Source organism: Canis lupus, chromosome X (genome assembly GCF_011100685.1).
Source record: "Canis lupus familiaris isolate Mischka breed German Shepherd chromosome X, alternate assembly UU_Cfam_GSD_1.0, whole genome shotgun sequence".
NCBI lineage: Eukaryota > Metazoa > Chordata > Mammalia > Carnivora > Canidae > Canis > Canis lupus.
In genome coordinates, this window is record NC_049260.1 from 89,148,396 (window position 1) to 89,159,032 (window position 10,637).

The 10,637-nt window shown below is 41.6% G+C and overlaps 1 pseudogene; it reads right to left on the reverse strand.

The window, feature by feature from the left end:
• Positions 1-9,876: 9,876 nt before the first annotated feature.
• Positions 9,877-10,589, reverse strand: LOC119863878 (annotated as a pseudogene).
• Positions 10,590-10,637: the final 48 nt, after the last annotated feature.

The following is a 10,637-nucleotide window of genomic DNA, read 5'->3' on the forward strand; positions in this document are numbered from 1 at the left end:
CAGAAAACCAGAACAGGCCACTGCCCACACAATGTCTCCCAACCAGAGTTCTGCAGGGCCTCAGTTCTGGTGGGGGTAGTGACAGGCCTCATTTCACAAGCAGACCAGAGCACATCTAGCTAAAACTTGACACATTTAGGTCAGGGACCAAAAACTGCCCCCACCAGGTAAGGAAAGCACCAGCAGATGACTGGCATGAAGAATAGAGCAGCCTGAACACAAAAGCAGGGAAGCCTGGGTGGCTCAGTATTTGAGAATCTGCCTTTGCCTCAGGACATGATCCTGGAGTCTCAGGATTGAGTCCCATATTGGGCTCCCTTGCAGGGAGCCTACTTCTCCCTCTGCCTGTGTCTCTGCCTCTCTCTGTGTCTCTCATGAATAAATAAATAAAATCTTAAAAAAAAAAAAACAATCACAAAAGCAGAGCACATGCAAAACATACTGGAAACACTACCTGAAGCACCAGGCCCCAGGCACTACATGACCTCTTCTTTATAAGGCCATTACTTTCAGAAGCAGAAAACATGACTGGCTTTTCTAACACAGAGAAGGAAGCAGAGACTTAGAGAGAGAGAGAGAAGTATTTATCCCAAATGAAAGAACAAGATAAGGCCATGGCCAGAGATCTGAGCAAAACATACAAGTAACATTCCTCATGGAGAATTTAAAATAATGATCATAAGGAACTTGAGAAAAGAATGGAAGACATTACCACAGACAAAGGAGTTAAGAATCAGTCACAGATGAAGAGTGCAGTAAACAAGATTAGAAACAGGCTTGAGGGGATCCCTGGGTGGCTCAGTGGTTTAGCGCCAGCCATTGGCCCAGGGCGCGATCCTGGAGTCCCGGGATCGAGTCCCACATTGGGCTCCCGGCATGGAGCCTGCTTCTGCCTCCTGTGTCTCTGCCTCTCTCTGTGTGTCTCTCTCTATCATAAATAAATAAATAATCTTAAAAAAAAAAAAAAAAGAAACAGGCTTGAAAATGACAAATACCCACCATTTTCTTCGACGGGAATGGAACTGGAGGGTATTATGCTGTGTGAAATAAGTCCTAAGAGAAGGATAAACATTGTATGGTCTCATTCATTTGGGGAATATAAAGGATAGTGAAAGGGAATAAAGGGGAAAGGAGAAAAGATGAGTGGGAAATATCAGAAAGGGAGACAACATGAGAGACTCCTAACTCTGGGAAACGAACTAGGGGTGGTGGAAGGGGAGGTGGGCAGGGGGTGGGGGTGACTGGGTGATGGGCACTGAGGAGGGCACTTGATGGGATGAGCACTGGGTGTTATTCTATATGTTGGCAAATTGAACACCAAAAAAAAATTGATTTATTTAAAAAAAAGAAAGAAACAGGCTTGATGCAATGAACAGGTCAATGACCTAGAAGACAATGTAAGGGAAAGCAATGAAGCTGGAGAAAAGAGGAAAAAAAAGCATTATGCAAAATGAAAATAGACTTAGGGAACTCAGTGACTGCATCAAACATAAAAACATTTGTATTGTAGGAGTCCCAGAAGAAAGAGAAAAGAAGGGAGAAAATTTATTTGAAGAGGGCAGCCCCGGTGGCACAGTGGGTTTAGCCGCCACCTGCAGCCCGGGGTGTGATCCTGGAGACCGGGGATCAAGTCCCACATCGGGCTCCCTGCATGAAGCCTGCTTCTCCCTCTGCCTGTGTTTCTGCCTCTCTCTCTCTGTGTCTCTCATGAATAAATAAATAAAATCTTAAAAAAAATTTATTTGAAGAAATAATAGCTGAAAACTTCCCTAACCTGGAGAAGGAAACAGACATTCAGATCCAGGAGGCACAGAGAATTCCCATCAAAATCCACAAGAGCAGGCCCACAGCAAGACATTGTAATTAAATTCACAAAATATAATGATACAGAAATATTTTTTAATAAAGAAAAAAAAATAAAAAAAAATTAAAGTAGGAAGATGAAATAAGTCCGTAACTTACAAGGGAAAACCCATAAGGCTAGCAGATTTTGTTTTTGGTTTTTTGTACATTTTTTTATTGGAGTTCAATTTGCCAACAGATAGTGTAACACCCAGTGCTCATCCTGTCAAGTGGCCCCCTCAGTGCCCGTCACCCAGTCACCCCATCACCCCGTCCCCCTGCCCACCTCTCCTTCTACTACCCCTTGTTCATTTCCCAGTGGAGTCTCTCATGTTCTGTCAAACTCCGATTTTTCCCACTCCTTTTCTATCCTCTCCCCTTTAATCCCTTTCACTAATTTTTTATATTCCCCGAGTGGATCAAACCATATAATGTTTGGCCTTCTCTGATTGACTTACCTCACTCAGCTTAATACCCTTCCAGTTCCATCCACGTTGAAGCCAGTGGTGGGTATTCATTGTTTCTAAAGGCTGAGTAATATTCCATTGTATACATAGGCCATATCTTCTTTATCCATTCATCTTTCGATGGGCACCAAGGCTCCTTCCACAGTTTGGCTATTGTGGGCATTGCTGCTATAAACATTGGGATGCAGGTATTTTGGTTTTTCACTGCATCTGTATCTTTGGGGTAAATCCCCAGTAGTGCGATTGCTGGGTCGTAGGGTAGTTCTATTTTTAACTCTTTGAGAAACCTCCACACAGTTTTCCAGAGTGGCTGTTCACATTCCCACCAACAGTGCAAGACAGTTCCCAATTAGGAGATTTTTAAAACAAATTTTGCAAGCCACAAAGCAGTGCCATGACATATTCAAAGTGCTGAATGGGAAAAATCTGCAGCTAAGAATACTACGTCAGCAAAGCTATCATTGAGAATAAAAGGACAGTTTCCCAGATAAACAAAAACTAAAGGAGTTTGTGATCCCTAAGCTAGCCCTGCAAGAAATTTTAAAGGGTACTCTTTGAGTGGAAAGGAGACCAAATATGACCGTATAAATGTAAGAAATACAAATTCAGTAAAAAATGAAAATTTCTGTAAAAAGTCAAGGAACTCACAAAAAAGGATATAAAATAAAACTTATACCTAAAACATGGGGAAGAGGAGAAAAGAATGGGTTCAAACTTAAACCATCATCAACTTAATAGATTACCATATGCAGAAAAGATTATATACAAACCTAATGTTAACCATATACCAAAAACTACCAAAAGACATGCAAAGAATAGAGAAAAAAATCCAAATAGATTACTACAGAAGATCAGCAAAAGAGAGAAAACACAAAAAAGGATCAGAGAAAATACTCAGAAACAACTAGTAATAAAATGGCAATAAATACATATATATCAATAATTATATTGAATGCAAATGGATTAAACACTCCAATCAAAGACAATGGGTGAAAAGACAACGAGTGTCAGAATAGATAAACAAGACCCATCTATATGCTGCCTACAAGAGACTCATTTTAGAACTAAAGACACTTGTAGATTGAAAGGGGATGGATGGAGAAACATGAGTCATGCAAATAAATGTCAAAAAAAAAAAAAAAAAACCAGAGTAGCAATGCTTACATGGGACAAGCTAGACTTTAAAACAAAGACTGTAGCAAGAGACAAGGTAGGGCATTATATAATAAGAGGGGGCGGTCCACTTAGAAAATACAGCAATTGTAAACATAAAACAATAATAAACATAAAAGAACTTAGAACTCAGTGATAATACCATAATAGTAGAGGACTTTACTACCCCACTTACATCAATGTACAGATCATCTAAGCAGAAAATCTACAAGGAAACGATGCCTTTGAGTAACACACTGGATCAGATGGACTTAACAGATATATTTAGACCATTATATCCTAAAACATCAGAATACACATTCTTTTTAAGTGTACATGGAACATTCACTAGAATAGATCACATATTAGGTCACAAAACAGGTCTCAACAAATACAAAAAGACTGAAATCATTCCATGCACCTTTTCTGACCACAACACTATGAAACTAGAAATCAACCACAAAAAATCTGGAAAGACCAAAAATACATGCAGGTTAAGCAACATGCTACTAAACCATGAATTGGTCAACCAGGAAATCAAAGAAAAAAAAATTATGAAACACATAGAAATAAGTGAAAATGAAAGCATAATGGACCAAAACCATGGAGATGCAGGAAAAGCCGTCCTAAGAGGAGAGTATATGGTAGTACAAGCCTTCCGTCAAGAAGCAAGAAAAATCTCAAACAACCTGATTGTACACCTAGAAAAAGAACAAATGAAGCCTAAAGCCCGTAGAAGGAAGGATGTACAATAAAGATTAGAGCAGAAATAAATGATACAGAAATTTAAAAAAATAGGAACAGATCAATGAAACCAGGAGCTGGTTCTTTGAAAAAATAAAATTTTGAAAAATAAAATAAAAACAAACACAAAATTCTAAGAGAATATTATGAAAAGCTGTATGACAACAAATTGGACCACCTAAAAGAAATGGATAAATTCCTAGAAATACAAAAATCACCAAAACTGAAACAGGAAGCAGTAGAAAATGTAAACAGACTGAGAACCAGCAAAGAAATTGAATCAGTAATCAAAATCTCCCCACAAATCAAAATCTGAGCCAGATGGCTTCACAGGCAAATTCTACGAAACATTTAAAGAAGAGTTAATACTGGGCAGCCTGGGTGGCTCAGTGGTTTAGCATCGCCTTCAGCCCAGGGCATGATCCTGGAGACCTGGGATCCAATCCTGCATCGGGCTCCCTGCAGGAGCCTGCTTCTCCCTCTGCCTGGGTCTCTGCCTCTCTCTCTCTCTCTCTGTCTCTCATGAATAAATAAAGTCTTTAAAAAAACAAAGAAGAGTTAGTACCTATTTTTCTCAAACTATTCCAAAAAATAAAAAAGGAAGGAAAACTTCCAAATTCATTTTATCTGTTAACCCTGATCCCAAAGATAGACACCACAAAAAAGAGAACTACAGGCCAACAGCTCTGGTGAACATAGATGCAAATGTTCTCAATAAAATACTAGGAAACCAAATGTAACAACACATTTAAAAAAATTCATTATCAAATGGGATTTACTCCTTGATTGCACGAGTGCCTCAATATTTGCAAATCAGGGATGCCTGGGTGTCTCAGTCATTAAGTGTCTGGCTTAGGTCCTGATTCTATGGTCCTGGGATCAAGGGCCATGTTGGGCTCCCTGCTAAGCAGAGTCTGCTACTCTCTGTCCCAGCCCTCCCTATGCACACGCATGCACACACGTGCACATGCTCTCTCTCTCTCAAATAAGTAAAATCTTTTAAAAAATATTTGCAAATCAATCAATGTAACAGATACACAAATAAGAGAAAGGACAAGAACCATATGATCATTTCAATAGATGTAGAAATAGTATTTCCAAAGTACAACATTCATTTGTGATAAAAACCCTCAAGAAAGTAGGTTTGGAGGAAACATACTTCAACGTAATAAAGGCCATATATGAAAAACCCACTGGTAACATCATCCTAAATGGGGAAAAACAGCATTTCTTTTATGGTCAGGAGTAAGGTAATGGGTATCCACCCTCACCACTTTTATTCAACATAGTAAAGGAAGTCCTAGCAATGGCAGTCACACAACAAAAAGAAAAAAGGCATCCAAACGGACAAGGACAAAATAAACCTTTAGCTATTTGCATATGTCATGATATTATATACAGAAAAATCCAACCTCTCACCAAGAAACTGCTAGAACTTATAAACGAATTCAGTAAATTTGCAGGATACAAATCAATGTACAGAATCTGTTGCATTTCTATACACCAACAATGAAGCAGCAGCAAAAGCAATTAAGTAATGAATGTCATTTACAATTGCACCAAAAGCAAGGGGAGTTGATATTTGTAAATGACCTATCTGATTAGGTTAGGTTCCAAAATATATAAAGAACTTAAGGGATCCCTGGGTGGCGCAGCGGTTTAGTGCCTGCCTTTGGCCCAGGGCGCGATCCTGGAGACTCGGGATCGAATCCCACGTCGGGCTCCCGGTGCATGGAGCCTGCTTCTCCCTCTGCCTATGTCTCTGCCTCTCTCTCTCTCTCTGTGACTATCATAAATAAATAAAAATTAAAAAAAAAAGAACTTAAAAACTCAACACACAGAAAATGAATAATCCAATTCAAAAATGGGCAGAAGACATGAATAGACATTTTCCAAAGACCGATGGCCAAAAGACACCTAGAAAGATGGTAAACATCACTCATCTGGGAAATACAAATCAATACAACAATAAGGTATCACCTCACACCTGTCAGAATGGCTAAAATCAACAGCATAAGAAACAACAGGGACAGCCCAGGTGGCTCAGCAGTTTAGTGCCGCCTTGAGCCCAGGGCGTGATCCTGGAGACCCAGGATCGAGTCCCGCATCAGGCTCCCTGCATGGAGCCTGCTTCTCTCTCTGCCTGTGTCTGCCTCTCTATGTCTCTCATGAATAAATAAAATCTTTAAAAAAAAAAAAAAAAAGAAACAACAGGTGTTGGCAAGGATATGGAGAAAGGAGATCCCTCTTGCACTGTTGGTAGGATTGCAAACTGGTGCAGCCACTCTGGAAAACAGTATGGAGGTTCCTCAAAAAGTTAAAAATAGAAATACCCTATGATCCAGCAGTTGCACTACTAGGTATTTACCCAACGAATACAAAAATACTAATTCAAAGGTATACACACATTTTAATATTTATAGCAGCATTACCTACAAGAGCCAAATTACGGAAACAGCCCAAGTGTCCACTGACTGATGAGTGAATAAAGAATATGTGGTATATATACATCATGGAATATTACTCAGCCATAAAAACTAATGAAATCTTTCCATTTGCAATGACATGGATGGAGCTAGAGAGTGTTATGCTAAATGAAATAAATCAACAGAGAAGACAAATACCACATGATTTTACTCATGTAATTTAAGAAAACAAATGAGCTGGGGGTTCCCTTTGTGGCTCAGCGGTTTAGTGCCTGCCTTTGACCCAGGGCATGATCTTGGAGACCTGCCATTGAGTCCCACATCCGGCTCCCTACATGGAGCCTGCTTCTCCCTCTGCCTGTGTCTCTGCCTCTCTCTCTCTCTCTCTCTCTCTCTCTCTCTCTCTGACTGTCATAAAAACAAAAACAACAACAACAACAACAAAAAACAAACTGCTGGGGTCTCAGAGCAAGTGAGTTTGTGCATCTGCCTTTTAAAAGCACTCTCGGGGCAGCCCCGGTGGCGAAGCGGTTTAGCGCCGCCTGCAGACCAGGGCGCGATCTTGGAGACCCAGGATCGAGTCCCACGTCAGGCTCTCTGCATGGTGCCTGCTTCTCCTCTGCCTGTGTCTCTGCCTCTCTCTCTGTGTCTCGATGAATAAATAAATAAATAAATAAATAAATAAATAAAAGCAGACTCTCGGTTTCCTATCGCCCCCTGGCTCTCCCAGAGTGAAGTCCCATGCCTGGACTTAAGCACAGCTGATTTCAAAGACAGACATTATGGGGCTTCATCTTTTTGGTGCAGGTCCCCAGGGTTGGGGGCATGCCTGATGTGGACCTTAATACCCTTGTTCCTCAGGGAAGATCATGTGCATCAGTTATTTCCCACTCAGTGATAAGGAGCGTAGTTCCTGAAAAGACTGCATTTCACCTCTCCCACCCTTCTTGATGTGGCTTCTTCTATATATATTTAGGTCTGAATAGTTCTGCTAGTATTCAGGTTGTTCTCAGAGAGATACCCTATATATACTTGTAGCCTTGGTGGTGTATCCACAGGAAGAAGTAAGTGCAGGGTCTTCCTACTCTACCATCTTGATTGAGATTCCCAACCAAAATTGACCAAAGAAATCATGATTGAGTATTTATCTGAGAAATACGGGAGAAAATACAAAAACCAAGAGTTGATTATAGTTAGATTTATAAAGCTGTAGTTGCTTCTATCTTTAGTTAGAACTGGAAGCAGGTAATTATTTGTATAACATGTTGAAGACATTCAGAATCTTTTTTAAGACTTTATTTGAGAGAGAGAGAGAGAGAGAGAGAGAGAGAATGAACAGGGAGAGGGACAGAGGGAGAAGCAGACTCCCTGCTGAGGATCTCAGAACTGTGGGATATGACCTGAGCCTAAGGCAGATGCTTAACTGATTGAGCCACCCAGGCAACCAAGAAATATTCAAAATCTTAATTAAAGTGAATGTATCTATATTTAATGGACTTTTTGTAGGAGATTGCAAATATAGGGTAGGATATCCTGAAAGGTGTAGACTACACAATTAACAGGGTCAACTCTGGGAATGGCAGGAAGTTTAGGACTCAGGGTCATAAGTGAATCCTCATTTGCTAATCTAATGTGTGCCAGACACTTCTTTTTTTTTTAAAGATTTATTTATTTATTAGAGAGAGAGAGAGAGAGAGAGAGAGACAGGCAGAGGGAGAAGCAGGCTCCATGCAGGGAGCCTGATGTGGGACTCGATCCAGGATCTCCAGGATCACACCCCGGGCTGAAGGCGCTAAACCGCTAAGCCACTGGGGCTGCCCGACACTGTTCTTAATAATGGAAACACAGCCTTTAAAGATACAAAAATTATCTCTGCTCACATGGGGCTCACTTTCTGGTGGGGGAAATTGAAAAAATAAGATTGATGAGACAGGTATATACCATAATGGATAATGATCCGTCCTATGCAGCACATAAAGGCAGGGGACTGGAGTCAGCCACAGGGAGGCTTGGGGACCTGCACTTTCGGTAGGTTGTACAGTGAAGGCCTCACTGAGAAGGTGACATAATACCTGAAGGAAGTAGGGGGAGAGCCCCATGGAGATCTGGGGATGAAAGTTGCATCAAGAGGGAATATCCTGTGCCTCTTCCTGTTGTTACTCTGTCAAATCTTTTAGCCACTGACCGACAGTCATTTTCCCTCCATTTCTGATGCAACAGGTCCTATGTTATACTTTGGTAAGATGCAAGTGGTCAGTTTTAGGGCCAGGATTGACTACATCATTAGGATATGGTTGAAGACCTTTTCCACTTTTTTATTTTATTTTATTTTATTTTTTTAAAGATTTATTTATTTATTTATGATAGACAGAGAGGGAGAGAGAGAGAGGCAGAGACACAGGAGGGAGAAGCAGTCTCCATGCCGGGAGCCCGACGCAGGACTCGATCCCGGGACTCCAGGACCGCACCCTGGGCCAAAGGCAGGCGCTAAACCGCTGAGCCACCCAGGGATCCCCCCTTTTCCACTTTTAATAATTTGAGGCTTTAGTGACAGACACTAAGTGTGTATGCTTCTATAAAATGGATCACTTTGGAATACATGTAAAAATTGTTCCTTTTTTTAACATCTGTGGCTTTTTTTTTTTTTAAAGTAAGTTCTAGGAGCAATGCAGGCCTTGAACTCACGACCCTGATATTGAGTCACATGCTCTACTGACTGAGCCAGCCAGGTGCCCCCCAACCTTGCTTACCATCTTAAGAGGCTCAAAAAAAAAAAAAAAAAGAGGCTCAGTCCACTTTTGTAAGGTGTTACCTGAGTCACAGTGCTTGTACAAAATCCAAAGTGTCCCTTGCCACCTAGTGCTAGGATACTCATCTCTCATCAGAATTATTAAGCTACAAGTGGAAAAACATTTCTACATTCATGGATATAGGGCTAGTAAGTGATTCAATTCAATGCAGGGACAGTAGTTTAAGTAAGCAAAAATGGTTGATCAGTATGTTTGTCCATAAGCCTGAATCCTACCAAATTAGTGTGAAGTCACTAAATGGTCACAGTTGATTACATCACAATGGGTTTGCAGCATATAAAGCCCAGACCATCTGTAGGCCTAGGCTTATTTCTCCTAACGGTGTGTGGTGGCAGGAAGGATTTCTGTTTCGGAGCTAGTAAAACATGTAGTTTTCTCTCTCTCTCTCTTTCTTTTTGAGTACCAAATTACTTTATTTGAAGGAATGATACAAATGAAAGAAGTAGATGTTTTGGTACAACTTATAGAAAAGGTAAAGGTAACCCCAACATGCAGGCACTGCCTCGGTGACCAGGGAAGTCCCCCTTGTGGCTATGGGAAGACAGCCTAAGGCTTAGCTCTCACTATCACTGTTTCCCAAGGTGTGCTTCAAAGAGATCTCTGCCATGCCAGATTCGGGAGCCCCCATCTTGCGCAGGTTGGTTACATGGTCACCCAACGCTTTGATGGATTTCACCTGCTCGTTCAGGTAATGAATGAGTCTCAATGAAGTCACACAAGTGGGGATCCTTTTTATCAGTGGCCAGTTTGTGCAGTTCCAGTAGTGACTGATTCACGCTCTTTTCCAAATATAACGCACACTCCATTGCATTCAGCCCATTCTCCCAATCGTCATGGCCTGGTTTCTTAATATCCTGAAGGAAGATTCCACCACCTCGTCGGTTCTGCAGCTTCATCAGTTTCTCAGCATGTTCCCTCTCCTCATGAGACTGGTGAAGAAAATATTTGGCAAAGTTCTTCAAAGCCACATCATCGCGATCAAAGTAATAAGACATGGACAAGTAGACGTAGGACGCATAGAGCTCCGGGTTGATCTGGCGGTGGATGGCGGCCTCTGAGTCCTGGCGGTAGTTGGGGCGCACCTGCGAGGGGGACGCGGTCGTCAGGGCGGCTGGAGCGGTCCGAGAGCGCTGCGTGGGGATGGCAGCTGGGGGGGGGGGGGGGGGGGGGGCGGCGGGGGGGGGGGCGAGCGCCGG